The sequence below is a fragment of the Aptenodytes patagonicus genome, chromosome 2 (assembly GCF_965638725.1).
Source record: "Aptenodytes patagonicus chromosome 2, bAptPat1.pri.cur, whole genome shotgun sequence".
In the NCBI taxonomy this organism is placed as follows: Eukaryota; Metazoa; Chordata; class Aves; order Sphenisciformes; family Spheniscidae; genus Aptenodytes; species Aptenodytes patagonicus.
In genome coordinates, this window is record NC_134950.1 from 73,336,206 (window position 1) to 73,351,783 (window position 15,578).

The 15,578-nt window shown below is 42.2% G+C and overlaps 1 protein-coding gene across 2 annotated transcripts in view; it reads right to left on the reverse strand.

Annotated features, from left to right (window-relative positions):
* Positions 1-10,329, reverse strand: part of LOC143156555 (poly(rC)-binding protein 3-like) — a 548,870-nt gene extending 538,541 nt beyond the window's left edge. For both annotated transcript variants that reach the window (XM_076330213.1, XM_076330217.1), the window contains exon 1: positions 10,029-10,329. The gene's annotated coding sequence lies outside the window, so the exon portion shown is untranslated. The remainder of the gene's footprint in view (positions 1-10,028) is intronic.
* Positions 10,330-15,578: the final 5,249 nt, after the last annotated feature.

Sequence of the window (15,578 nt, forward strand, 5' to 3'; positions counted from 1 at the left end):
CTTAAATTGTGGGGCCCAGAACTGCACACAGTACTCAAGGTGAGGTTGCACCAACGTTGATGCCCTTCACTTTTCAAAATAAAGCCATTTCAAGTAAATTCTTGAAACATAAAAAGGCCAGCCACTTGTATTTCCTGTCCTCTGTTTACATTATACTTCAAGGAACAAAAATAAAATATACATGTTCCTTTTCCCAGTAATTTTAAAATTAGGAAATGAGTCCAGAATCAAAACCTACTAATTTCCAGCTTCCCAAATGAAGTACAAATGGTAAATCCACATGAAATCCAATGCATTCTTGATTAGGACTATTAGATAGTCTGATTTGAAAATAATTTTGCTTACAGCATAATGGCCACCTCCTATTTGAAAGATTAATGCTTAGAATATTGTATCTGTTTAAATGTTAAAGTATCAACTCTCACCAATTGAAATTTAATCCAAAGGAGAAACAGGATTTTTTTTCAAACTATAAACAAAGGTTCCTTCTGTCTTACTTGAACTATTTATAGTAAGAAACCAGAACTAAGCCAAATGAAAATGAGTCTGCAAAAACCCCATAGAGCACTACGCACTGGAAGACCAAACCTACCCCCAAAGAGAAATGGGAGTAAGGCACTTGTCTTATCACTCACCCTCTGAAGGTCAATACTGAAGACTGGTTTAAGATATAGTCATCGCGTGAACGAGGAGCATGACCAGAACCCTATTGTGTCTAACTTTACACCATTGTATATCCTCCACAAGAATTTAGGAGTCCCCACCAGAACTGAACTTTGGCAGGCAGGAACTTTGCTTTTTATGCCTAGCACAGGAAAACAGCGAGCAGGACTGCTCCATACTTTGGGGCAGTAAACACTGTGCAGAAAAGGCCTTTGAAGCTCTAGTACAAGATTAGACCAAGAACAAGGTAATATAAGCAGGCCACAAACATATTTAAGGGCAAAAGAAACCAGAATACTGAAACAGCCTCCAAATGGTAGTATGGAAGCTAAAAAAATCCTTAAATAGTTGTAAGAAGGAGTTTGATCAGTACATGAAAGGAATTATATGATATCTTGGCTGCAAGAGCAAGGAAGGGACTGAACTGGGTAACGCAGAAGAATCAGTCATATCTTCTTATGAGTATGCAGTTCTCTATAGGTATGCTTAAAGGGAGAAAAAGCAGCGTTTTAAAAATATGTTATGAAAAGACACCAGAACCATAGAGCATGATCAAAGTAAAATCTAAGGTCATCAGCTAGCACTTCTGATTTCTTAGAATTTTAAAATATTTTATTTAAATAAGTTAGCTAAGATTTTTTAAAATACATCTTTTATTCTAGTCTAGACAGCATGACATCATCTGCCAGCATCTTATTTCTCACAGGGCTGGGTAAACTCTTCTTTTTCAACCCTTTCCTTCAAAGAGTGGAATCCATAACGTGGTTTTGCCTCTGTGTGTGTGTGTATTTGTGCATAATCTAATTTCTCCATTTAATATTTTTTAAAAAATCATTTAAAAGATAGCCAGTAAGACCTAAGAGCTTTATATTTCATTTATCACAAAACATATCATAATCTTTGCCTCCTTTTCTCTGAAGGCATTTCATTCTGAATTTCTTTTTATTTTTCTATATTGTTTCTTCTTATTCCAAGAGAAACTTGAAGCATACATTACCATTTAAAAGTAAGCTTAACACATGCTGCACATGTATAGCACATTGCAGGTGCAGCTATGAGGCAGAAAGAGGCAGAAAGATGTTTTGTTTGGGAGCCATAAATACTGGATTAATAAAAAGTGGTACAAGTCAGTATGAAATACGCCGGGGCCCCTGAAGGAGATGCACATTAAGGTTGTGAGAGGGAAGCGCAGAGCTACCAGTGGGACTGCTGCAAGACTGGACTTTGTCATTCATGATCCACTGAGGTGAAGCAAGCCCCAAGTCGCAGGCACTGCTCTGCTTAACAGGGGTCATGAGGGACAGGGTAGCCACTCATGAGGGGTATGGTACTCCTGGAGCCTCTGCCACCCTGCCTCTCTGCAAGCTGTCCCGAGGGAAAAGAGCCCCACCCGATCATGTAATTAAAGACTGCATCAGCAGGCATGCCTGTGCATACTGAATTAAATACACAGGTAACATAAATACCGGTTTTTTGTAACTTTTAAATGCTTGATTTTGCCTCTTAAGTGTTTTGAGCATCTTTTATCCTTTGCATGCAGCCATCTAAACTGCTCGCTATAAATACTGTCCCAGGTGGCTTCTTCCTTTCTTTGTGTTACCACTCCAAGTTTTCCTAGCCAGCCCCTCTTCTGAGTAATTTCTAACTCAGAATCTCACCAGGACTTTCAGACCAAGAGCACGGATCCGTTGTCAGCGTAAGTCAATTTTATGCTGCCCTTTCCTATGTCCACCCCCCCGCCTCTTTGCCTTGAGGCAGCTGTAATGTTAATATGAGCAGTTAGTTAGCCGGATCAAGGATCCGATCTGGATGAATTTTTCTTTTTTCATATTACCAGTTGCAGCACATCATTCGGAAGAAGGAAGGAAGAGTGTGCAGGACTCCCTTTGCAGCAGCAGCTGGCACTTAGATCAACTTAAGCTGATCCTGAAACCACACTTTAAATTGATAGTTTACAGCTCCCTTTCAGCCTGTCTTTTTGCCTTCTACCATTAGTTGCGCTGTCTTTCTTCTAATCCAGCCTCCATCTCTGATATTTGTCTTGGGCTTTTTCTCTCTCGCATTCTGTTAAATCTTATTAATTCTATCCCAGTGCAATGCCTTGCCCTCTTCCATCCTCTCTCTTAAGGACTCCCCCACACTTAGCTTCTTGCATTTTTGCTTATAAATGTACTTTGTTACCCTTTTGCTAAATCCTTTCCTTGATTCCAGCTACTTTACTATCCCTGATTCTGCCTCCCGTCACTCACATCTCTAGGCTGCACATATAGGTGCCACACACAAGCAAAATCTGAGTGAGAGTGCAAATTTAGAAGTTGCTTTTAAGATTTTGGCCTTGAAGATCTAGCCTTTTGCAATATGCACTGGAAAGATCTCAGAGGAGTGGATGATCTGATATTATCCATATGGCACTGCAGATTTTACCTTCAGACTTGAAAGAATCACAAAATCCTCCCCTTCCCAGGTTCTTCCGTCTTGCCAGGCAGGGGAACCCTGCCAATCCCAAATGCTAATACAAGCACTGGTCCTCACTCAAAAAGAGTAAGGAGTCTTAAAACTCAGCCGGTGGCTAGGAACAGTCAAATCTACAATTCCTTTCTAGTCTCTACCCCACATTACCACTGAAAGCTAACTAGAAAAAGAAAAGAGAGGGGAAAATAAATTCTCCTCTCCTGGTCCCTCATTTTACTATTACTGCTGCTTAAAATTTTGTCTATGTACTACTAAACCGAAGGAGGGTTTGCTGTAATGGCTAATTAGCTGATGTCTGTAACATAGAATCATAGAATGGTTTGGGTTGGAAGGGACCTTTAAAGATCATCTAGTCCAAGCCCCCTGCAATGAGCAGGGGTTGCTCAGAGCCCCATCCAACCTAACCTTGGAACACTTCCAGTGACGGGGCATCCACAACCTCTCTGCGTAACCTGTTCTAGCGTCTCACCAGTGTCTCATCTCTGACATGTAAAGAATTACCTATAAAGTACTTATCTGCTTCTAGAATTCATAAAGTATTTTTATATTAGGTGAAAATCCAAATAGAGACAAAATAATTTCTTGCACGTAGATGGACATGCAGAAACATACGGCTACATTAAATCTGAACTATCATATACAATTAATATATTTAAAATGTTCCTATATTTTCTATGTTCTTTATTTAGACCCCAGATTTTAGAAAGGATTTTAAATTTATTTCATCCTGCCACAGAATCCAGCAGTGACGCATTGCAGAAATCAAGTGAATTTTAGTCTGGTGATGCAGACTGCCGGGAACATGAGCCATCTCATACAAGGTAAGCTTCTCTGAGATAATAATAATGATGATACTTCACAACTTCCCTGTTGTCACTGTTCTACGACCCTGTTTCTGAGACTCTCGCTTAAGCAAGCAATCCCACTGAAGTTGAGGAATTAACACGACCAGGAATTGCTGAATTTAGCCTTAACTGTACTATCCCATTTTACAGGTGGGAAAAGCATCACACAAACTCTGCATTCAGTGCCACTTTAGGAGATGTTTGTCAGAGCTGCAACAAGAACTCCCAAGCCATAGACCATGCCTCTGTAATGGTTAAGTGCAAGTTAAGCCTTACCTTTGAATTTCCATATTTTTCTAGTCTAAATCATTCCCCATTCATTACCATAAGTCAAAATATATAAACCTTTTCAAAAGGTACACAAATGAAACAGAACACACTTCTCCATTGGTATCACAACAGGAGAAGGAACCATGCACATTCTCATCTAAATATAAGTACCACACTTGTGAAGTTCTCCCTTTCTGCTCCTGTGACAACCTCTGCTGGATTATATAAATTTCATTAGGATTCTGTACTGCTGGTAAGCCACTGGGATTTTGTCATGTATAGAAACAGCCCTTAAGTCCAAGGAAGCTTAGAAGTACATCATGGCCATGTGCTGACTTCTACTCCAGAAAGACAGACTTTTTTGTTTTTCCTGAGGGGTTTTCTAAGCCCACCTCGGGGTCCTATTTACTTCCCAGCTGATGCCCCCTGTCTTTCACCACGTTGTCATTGAGTACTGGTATATCTCTACCTGGATTTCTGAAGCAGCCATCATGAACTAAAGGTATTGCCCCAAACTGCTATGGCTTATAGATAAGTTTTATACTGAACTCACACAGACGACAAGATGGCAATGGTATGACTGAAAAGGGAACTGTACATTAACGGCTGTTTTATTCTACCAGAGCTCAAATAATCCAAACACTTTGATTTGATTAAAATATTCAGACTTTCACTGCAAATAAAAAAAAAAAAATCTTTATGGGAGCTCCAGATGACTCATTATAAAAGACATTGTTGTATGCAAAGTGCCAGTAAGTTTGAAAAAGACCTTGTCACTATATATGTCATTTATATTAATGAAAGTATGATAACAACCAGTCATTAAGAGGGCTAAGTTCTCAGTGGCCTACCCTAAAACTTCGTTATGAAACTAAACATTTTTTTAAATGCATACAGAAGAGACTGTCTAAAATTAATAACAATAAATCCTTTTGTAACTATTTTTAAGCAAACTAAGAGACAAATTTTAATCAAATAAGGTGTAGTCCTGAACCATCCACACTCCCCAAAACCAAATGAAAGAACAAATTGAGGATTTTATCTATCATTTACATAAGACAAGCATCTTGCTTCCTTATAGCCTACTAAGTGTCCACAGCATTTAAATATATCTAATGCATAGATGAGACAGTCACGGATGTTGCAAGGTAAACAGATCCATAATCAAAATGACTGGATTCATACACCCTGTTAAAAGCATTGCCCATTAGCAGAAATCAATAGTGCATTATATATTTTGCCCTATAAACAAAGCTTAAATTTTGTTACTGATACCACTGCAGCACTGGACTAGGTACCCAGTTACAAGCACGGAGTTACAGTAGTGGACCTAACGGGAGAAACTGGCCCCACCCCACTTTAACCAGGAATTAACGGGGCTGCTCCAAACAGATCCCGCAGGACAAGAGTGGTCATGGGGACTCGCTGAGTCTCGTTCTGAAAAGAGCATTTCCTTTGAATTACGTTTAAAAATGTGTCTCCTCTCATGAAGTATGAAATCTCGTATTCATGTCAAGCAAATTCTGAGCATTTTACCCACAATGCCACAGCTATTCTTGCATTTGGTTGGGGTTCATGGAGCTGTTATATGGTGTTGTTCCAAAGTTAACAATAATATTCTTTTTCCCCTTCCTACAAACACTTTCTCCACACAAAGCATCCTCCAGCCTACACAGGGAAGTAGGGTATAACAGCTGGATGCAAATCCAGGGAAAACTGGCATAAATGAAAACATACCACAAAGAAGAAACAGTGTAGCTGGAGACTCATCTCCGCAATTATTTTCCATTTGACCTCCTACAAACAGTTGTCATCAGAGAGCTGCGTTAGCACTGTAATTAAGTCTTCCATATCTACTCTAACGCAAAGGGAAAACCAAGCAGATCACTGAATGCAATCCACGAGATAGAGGAGTTTAATACTGTTAAGGGTGAGGAAGCAACTTGCTATTTTAGCCCTGAAGCACACAGCCGCTCCACCACCAGGTAGTTAGATACTCCGCTTTCCCAAGAGCCGCGCTCTTCCTTTCCCTGCCATGCCCAAGCACTTGGCACCCCTGCCACTCATCCACATTCACCAAGACTGGGAAGGTAGCTGCTTGTAGCTCTGTTCAGCACCTGGCTCTTCAGAGTTACACATGGTTGCCAGGAGGAATATACTAATTTTCTTCTATGTGTAAGCAAGCACAGCAGAAAAAAATATCTGTTTTATTACAGAAAGTATATTTCTCACAGACAAAACACAAATAAAAAGTCAGCTTTGCATAAAGTAACTTCATTCATCTGAGCGTTTTAAAATTACAAATATACACTCAGATTGAAACACACACAGAGTACCATTTAAAACTAGTAAAGAAAGAGGGATTTACAGAGAAAAATTAATTTGTTTTCAGATGGATAATGCTACTGCTTTTTAATGGATATTGTGATTGCATTCTGCATGGATATAGATAATAGCTCTGTACCCCATCGCTAAAAGTCCCAGGCAACACTGTGATAGTTTTCTTTTCCTTTTTAAAAATTTAAGAAAATCCGAGATCAATATAGCTTCCTCAATAAGTATGTCCAAATGAAACAGCAATTTTGCCCTGCAACAAAACGCTACAGAAACTGGTGGGTAGTTGTCGTTTAGGACAAGACAAAATACACACGTTCTTCATTTGTGGAAGCACCACGTCCACAGAATAAAAACTCCTTGGACTAAGTATTTTAGACTGATATTGCAGAATAATAAAGTGCAGTAATACAAGAAAATCATTTCACTTGTCTAACAGTAGAGAGAAATCCCACAGTCAGAGTGACTTCTGAACTCTCCCTCCATTACTTTGCTTAGATCAGTTCACAGCTTTCTAAGGCTTGTTTCAAGAGCAAAAAAAAGGCTTTAGAAGTGAACAAATCCAAGGTCTGAGGTTTTATCCAAGCCTCAAAACATAAATTAAAGGGAAGTTTAATCTAGGTTAGTACGTTATTGAATAACCTAAGTGTTGGTGTGCTGCCATCCACATCAGTGGGAACAACCACCAGATCAAACTCAACGTTAACCTTGCTTCAGCATTTTCATATCCAGCTGAAAGCACTCTTGTCTTTCAGTTGTTACGATAAAGAAACACATGACTTGGTCTCTTTTTTTTGTATGAATATTCCATGCATTTTTTTTTCCTTCACCGATGTCAACAGCTAATCAACCAGCGTAAGTAACTTACTGCATAGATTTCTGAAGCAAACACTGCTTTTTCACAACCAGCTAAAGGATACCAAGAGAATTCTCTTAAAAAGCCCATGAGTAAACCAATGCTAAACTTTTCCACCTACCGACACGTTTTAGTGTTCCTGTGGTAAAAGAAAAACACTTATTTGTAAACATACTGTATGCACCCAATGTAAAATCTAAACAAAATGACACATTACAGATCTGTTGGCAACTGTATCCTTTGGAAATATCCTGAATCCTGGTACGTTTAAGTAAAAAATCCTGACGAGTGCTGAACACAAGTAACTCCTAGTGACTTCAGTACGAGTTGTGGATATTTCAGCCTTCTCCAGATTAAAACGAGGAGGCATGATTTTTATCAGCAGAACAAGAGCTCTCCTGTGCCACATGTGATTTTAACAGCAAACTCTATCAAAACAGAAAAATTGTATCACATCACAGTGCTTACCAAGAAAATGTGTTTAGCCAGTAGTCAGGGTTCAGCAGAACAGCAGCTGACAAGCTAACATACATCACCCTTATTTATTTATTTAAACAGGTAGTGCACTGTGCTCGTTTTCCATCTCTTTTTCTGACTCCTGCATACCGTCAGGGATGATGTACAAAGCACACCAGGTGTTTCTCCCCTCACTGCTATCAAGCATTAGGAATGGCACAACTCACTCAAAGCATGCTTCCTGCTTTCACAACATCAGCCAGCCACAGCAGAAAAAAAAAAATCCCAAGGCATACTTGTGTAAAATATTTTAATTTAGGCTAACAAGAAAAAGAAACGATGAAATTACTCTTGATAGCACAGGACTACTTCCATGGCTGCTCATTTTTGTTGAACGTCATCTACGCAGCATGTGGAAAGATAGGTTATTTTGGAATTGCATTAACTAGACAGGCAACATTAATGTTCCTGTGTCCGTACAGCATGAAGGCCTCCAAACACAGATGATAGCAACCTTTTTAGTGCATTTGTAAACTTCTGGGTGCAAAAATGACTCGACCTGTTAGAAAACTATGTATACAATGTGCTCTTTCATGTACTTTGGATCCACTAGATTTCATAAACAAATTCAAGTTTCACAGTCAGACAAGTGTAGAATTTTGAGCTCTGAATATTTGAAACTGTGTATCATTGTGAAGCCAGTTTTCCTTCCAAGTTCTTAAGCAAAATCACCTGCTTATTTTGAAACAAACAAGGGAGATGTGAAAAATCCATTAAAAAAAGCTAGGGGCTGTTATTTTGCTTTATATTAAGTGACACTTTGCAAATGGCACCCTGCAAGTTATGCCTTAACTCCTTGTTAAAATGCAACTAAAATCTATATTACTCCACTTCACACACATAGGTAAAATGCAGTTGAAAACACATTAAAAGACTGGGGGAAAATCCATGAAACAGATAAATTACTTGATTGCCTCTAAATAATAAATCGTTGCCCAGCAGATTTATAATAGGCTGTTTTACTGTAGAAACACATTTCTGTCGTCAATAGGAACAGTTAGCTGAACAGCTGAAGAAAGAAAAACAGTCTAAAACAACTTTGGAATTGGGAAGCAAACCGGGCTGCAATGCTTCTGCTGGCTGGCCAAACTAGTAATGTTTCATCTCTCTTTTTCTCACTGAACACTAGTATGTGACAGCAAATGATCCATTTGCTCTGGATCACAATGCTGTTTTCCCCACTTATCCCTGGAATACCACTGTCTCGGGCTGCTGGAGGAACAGAAACGCTATCAATTCACGTTAGCCCTAAAGTTTTCCCTCTCGGCACTCCTCTACTGAGAAGCCGGGAGAGGAATGAGAGCCATCACCTTGAAGGTGCCAGTAATGATGTATGGAAAGATGTCCTGGAGCACAAGGGACCGAACTCCGTGGAGAGCTCTCTAGCTTTCCTGCATCCCTGACCGATTTCTCCATCAGCAGTCTCTGCCGTGCTCCTCACTCTACGTACAGTGGCTGTTTGGAAGCTTTATCACTCATCATCCCATAAACACAAAATACAAATGCACTTCACACATACATACGCGTGCGCACACACACACACACTCAAGACACACGTGCACAAGCACACTCGCTGCCCCCGACATCACATGCAATTCTTTCCAAATCCCCTGTGTATTGCTTAAAAACAAACCGAGCACACACACACACACACAAACAAAACCCAACCCCCCTCACCAAACAAAAAACACCCCACAAAAAAAACCCCAAAAAACAACAAAACACAGAAAGGAGGAGGGAATGGGGGGGCGGGGGGGGAGCGAAGGAAAAAAAGAGCAGCTTTTTTTTTTTTTCCCCCTGCTGTTGCTGTGGCTCCCAAGCATGCAGTGCTAAGGAAGAGTAGTTCCCCACTTTCATCAGCTAGCTCCATCCTTGGGATAAAAGGGAGCAGTCCGGAACGATGCTGAGGCTGCAGGAGGGAAAATAAGGCTTTGCAAACATGCCTGACTCCCCACGAAATTCTCTCCTCCACATCCCCTCCTCCCTAAAACCTGCCCTAAAGGGGGGAAAAGAAAAACCAAAACCAAAAAAACAACACACAAGGAAAAAAGTGATGAAAAGACACAACTCACCTTAACAAGGGGTGTTGGATGGGGTCAGAGAGGAGGAAGGGTATATAAAAAGATCTATTTTTAGCAGAGGTTGTGATAGTATTGAAACACACAGACACAGGGTTTGGAAGCAGGGGGAAGAGCATAAAAAAACGAGGGGAAGAGAAATTGTCAAGAAGGTGCAAGTCAGCCTGGCAGGAGAAAGAATCCCCAAGAAAAAAAAAAAATTAACACGGAAAAAAGAAAAAAAACAACCACCAAATGCCAAGAGGAAAGGAGGGAAGAGCGTGGCGGTGCCGGGGTTTTGTTTTGTTTCTCTTCGCTGGGGGCGGGCGGAGGCGGCGGGGCGGGGGGGGGTCGCGCTTTCGGCGAGGGGCCCCTCGCTGCCTCCCCGCGGGGCTGCCGCGGCCGCGAGCCTCTCCCCGGCGGCTGCGGGCGGCCGGGCTCGCTCCTCGCCCGGCTCCGGCGGCTGCGGCGGGCGCGGCGCTCCCGTTCCCGCGGCTCGCTGGGGCTCTGCAGCCGCGTTCACGCCGCTGCCGCCGCCGCTCCTCGGCCACCCCCGCGCCCGCGCTCCCGCCGCCGCCCGCGGGCGCCCCCCGCCGCCCGCCGCTGCGGGCCGGGGCGCGGGGACGCTCCGGGGCAGGGGCGGGGCGGCGGCGGCGGGGAGCCGCGCCCGCGGGCGGGGGTCCCGGGCTGGGGCGGGGGGGGGGGCTCTCCGCGGCGGCACCGCCGGTGGCGGTCGGCTGCGAGGCGAGCCGTGCCGGCTGCGGGCCGCGGAGAGGGACCCGCGCAGCTGCGCGGGGAGAAGTGCCGGAGCGGGGTGCGAGGGACGCGGGGGTCCCTGCCGGGCACCTCCGTGCGGGACCCGGGCTGGCCCTCTAGGCTGCGGAGCCCCCCTCCTGCGCGCAGCCCTTGCGCGGCACTCGGGGGGTAAAGGGAGTTCGGGTCTGGGAGGCAAAACTTGGGCACGCAGGAAGGCAGTCGGCGTGTTATTAGCTGAATGCTGCATATCAATGGCACATAAGCGTCGCTCGGTATCATTGAGAAAAGCACCAGGAACAAGCCGGGAGGCTGAGAACTGTACTGATTTTCATTAAAAGTAGTAAAACTGCACCCAGCCTTGCCTTTAATACAGACGCATGGCTCACAGAGAGCGGCGCCAGCAGGTGATGTTCGTTCTTGATCCAGACGGAAGCTACTCGCAGCATTTTGTTGATGAGCACTATCAGAGGGTCACATTTGTCTTAAACAGCTGACAAAATTCAACAAACATTTAGATGTTATAGAAGCAAGCTTTTGCCGCGACTACACCCCCAGAAGTACTCTTCAACTAAAAATAAATCCTGTGAAAGTTGTTTTTAAGCAGATAAATATAAAAGCTTTGGACACTTTTACATTTTGTCTAGATTGAAAGAAGTAAAAAAAAAAAAAGTGGAGAATTTAGGTGCAGAGAGATAAATGAGCCTTTAAAAAGTATTTTATTTCTATCTACGGTGCTATTAACAACTGTAAGTAAACACGTCTGTTTATGACTTGTGATTTTGAATTGGCATTGTCCCATAAATGATGAGAGCAAACGCAGGCCAAGCTGTCAGACCCACAACTTGCAATTGGTATACAAGCTGTGCTTCAGCACCACTGTTACACTGAGATAAGCAGGAGTGCATATAGTAAATAGTAGAAGGGTATGCTCCAGTATGTAAACCGATGCTAAGACACTTACTCAAAGTAGTATCGTTTGTTGATACCTGGCAGTAGATGAAGCCACCTAGAATAAGAGTTGTGGAGGTACCGGGGCATGTAAAGGTTGCTCCTAAATACTGGCCTTGGTACCCGCAGGGAGGATGGTGTATGAACCAGCCATCAATGTGGGGACCGCAGGCAGCCTAGCTGAACACGTCATGATGGCCAAACCGCCTGATACCGTACTGCTGGCGTAATACGGCAGGGGATGTGGAGTGCGCAGTTTCATTCTCCAGTTAGAGAGTGGCTCTGGTCTTGCAGGCACCTTCGGAGCACTCCCACGGGGGCTCTCAGGAGCACATCAGTTATCTCTGTGCTCTGCCTTCCCAGTCACCATCAGCTGAAATACAGGAGCGGGTAAAATATTTTGAACCCAAGTCTTGGTTGGAACCAGGACATCTTTGCTAAATGAATCATTGATTAAATAAAAAAAGACATTCTCAGAACCAAACGACAATTTTATTATACCGTATTTGAACTCTTTTTCCTCCTCCAGAGAAAGAGGTGCTTCCTACGGGTTTGCAGCAGAGGAACTGGAGGAATAATGAGCTTTCCAAATCTCTCATATGAAGTAGAAATAAAATAAGAGGATGTAGTTCCTTTTGTGAGCTTCTCACAGGAGTCAGAGGAAGAAGATCCTCTTCTGCCTCGGTGCAGGCTCAGCTTCTGCCCGTTTCTTCTCCAATTTCTTCTGTGAACCAAATTGTTCAGTGGTCTAATGACTGAACCCAAGAGTTTACAGGATTTGGATCATGTCTCTCTTTTTAAAAATCAAATATATACAAAATTATTCACAGCCACACAAAGGGGAGTAAAGACATTGGAAATAAACTCCGTGCTGCTTGGAGCCTTAATTTCTGCAATAACTAAGTTGGGGAAATGTTTTATACATTAAAGTGGGGGTAATGTTTTATACATTATGGTATTAAATATTTTCTTTAATTTCAGTTCATTTTCAAGAAACTGCATCTTGGTTAACATGTATTTACATGAACTCTCATTGGCTTCTAATATTTATGAATCATTTTGCACTGTTGCAGAAGTGCCGATTTACTGTAAAACACAGGTCCACCCAGTATGCAGTGCGAGGCTCTGACCATTACCAGTTCCCTGAGCCACTCTATGCCCAGTAATATCAAGGCAGTTTTTACTGTCAATTATAACTCTGTGGCCCTATTGACTTTGCCAAAGTTGCACAGACCTATTATTTTTAATTTCCCTTCTCCAGAAAAAAAAGCCCTTTGATAAATGGCTTTATAGTTTGATTATGAAAAGCACACGCACTGGTGGTATTCGGGAACAGCTAAACGCACAATGCTTAAACACCAACGTATCTTTTTAAAATGTACATTTCAGTTGCCATGTCACAGGATCTGCATATTTGATGTCTGATTTACAAGCATAGCTTGGCACTCAAGTCATTTGCATGCTGGGAAACAGTCAGTTTTACAGCTTGAACATACATTTAAATGCATGGAAATCATGACAAGGGTTAAAATCAGAGATTTTTATTATGTAAAGAGCTCCTGTAGAAATTCTTTTTCCAGAAGACAGTATACATACATTATAGATAATTGTCTAAATTGATCAAAACCCAAAGGTAGTCAGAAAGGTTATTGAGACAACAAGACAGAGCATCTAAACTAACATACACAAAATCACTCCTCACAGGTGACCTGTGATATATTGCTTCAGGGTGTCACTGTTGCTGCAAACAGCTAATGCTGGGAAGCTTTCCTACAGTTTTCATTCAGGCAGTCCAGAGGAAGGCATACTTTGTGTTTGGTTCATTATGAAACACACAAATCATGTATGCTGACAGTGCAGCAAAGTAATCTTTGAGGCAGAGAGATAAAAACTTCAGTTTGGGTAATGCATTCAATGTCCTTATACTGCTGAGAGGTATGAACCAGCTCACCACGAACCCTTGCCTGCCACTAGTATCTCTTTAAAATTTCTGCTGCAGGGTAGACCCAGCCGAAGAGCAACTTGCTTCCCTCCCAACCTGGCGGAGATGTCTGCAGATCTCCACTGCTGCTTAGTACCATTCCCCCAAAGCTATGCTGTAGCCAACATGAGATGAACCTTTGGTGCGACCTCACCTTGAGTACTGCGTGCAGTTCTGGGCCCCACAATTTAAGAAGGATGTGAAGGTCCTTGAATGCATCCAGAGGAGGGCAACAAAGCTGGTGAAAGGGCTGGAAGGCATGTCCTGTGAGGAGCGGCTAAGGAGTTTGGGCTTGTCTGGTTTGGAGAAAAGGAGGCTGAGGGGCGACCTCATTGCTCTCCACAGCTGCCTGAGGAGGGGAAGTGGAGAGGGAGGTGCTCATCTCTTCTCCCTGGGATCCAGCGACAGGACGCGTGGGAATGGTTCAAATCTGCGCCAGGGGAGGTTTAGACTGGACATTAAGAAGCATTTCTTTACTGAGAGAGTTGTCAAACACTGGAACAGGCTTCCTAAGAGGTGGTCAATGCCCCAAGCCTGTCGCTGTTTAAGAGGCATTTGGACAATGCCCTTAACGACATGCTTTAACTTTTGGTCAGCCCTGAATTGGCCAGGCAGTTGGACTAGATGATCGTTGTAGGTCCCTTCCAACTGAAATATTCTCTCTTCTCTTCTCTTCTCTTCTCTTCTCTTCTCTTCTCTTCTCTTCTCTTCTCTTCTCTTCTCTTCTCTTCTCTTCTCTTCTCTTCTCTTCTCTTCTCTTCTCTTTTCTCTCCTCTCCTCTCCTCTCCTCTCCTCTCCTCTCCTCTCCTCTCCTCTCCTCTCCTCTCTTCTCTCCTCTTCTCTTTTCCCTTTCCTTCCCTTCCCTTCCCTTTACCTGGGTAGGGATGTAATGAAGAAACTCTCTCTAAATCACCAAGCATCAATTGAATGGTGCGTGTTAGTGATATGTCTGAAAGAGGCATGATGCCCATCTTTCTGTCCTTGCTAGTGATACATGCAGATGCTGTTTTTATTAGTGTAAATTAGAAAGTTAATTTCAGGCCAGTAAGAAGATTTTTCTAATAATATTATCTCACACAAATTGAAATATATTTATTGTTTCAATCCATTTGAGATCCTCTGACTGTCCCTCTTGTCTAGGCTTTTGTCTGCTTCACCTGAGAATGGTAAAGTCCATGAGTCATGCCCAGGTGTGATGGAGTCCACTCACCACTTCACAGGTTATGGACATTCTTAGGAACTTTTCGCAGAGCATGTCAAAACATTCATTTAATATACACTCTCAAATTTAGTACAGATGTGCAAGCAATAAATAGTACTTCAAGATGATTGTGAAGTCCCCAGAGATCACAGATATACCAATTCCTTCATATTATGCCTTTTAAGAAATGATCTCCCAGTTACCTATTGCCGTGTAAGGGGTGTAGCCTTGAAACTTTATTTTCTGTTGTACAACATGATAGAAACATACGTTCCATGGGTTTTAACGGTGTGATTTACTGCATTTGTGAAAGAAGGTGTGTGATATGTGAATCTAACATCACAAGTGTGTGATGTTAGAATTCCAAAAATGTGACCAGGAAATAAAAGATAGAACAGGCTTTTGAATTGAAAAAATATCAAACAACACTGAAATGAAACACTTCAGACTACGTGACCAACCTGAATAGTCTCATGATCTTATGTATTATCAATAGTTTTGTTAATATTTTTATGCATTTTGCCAATTATTATCAAAGGCTTCTTTTATGATGTTTGTATTATACTAGCCTACATGTCTTTAAAATGCTAAACATTCCTAATACTGTGTAATGTTGAATGAGTTGTGTTTGCTATTTGATTGCAGTTTGATGCAACTGACAGCAATTTTAAATATCTAA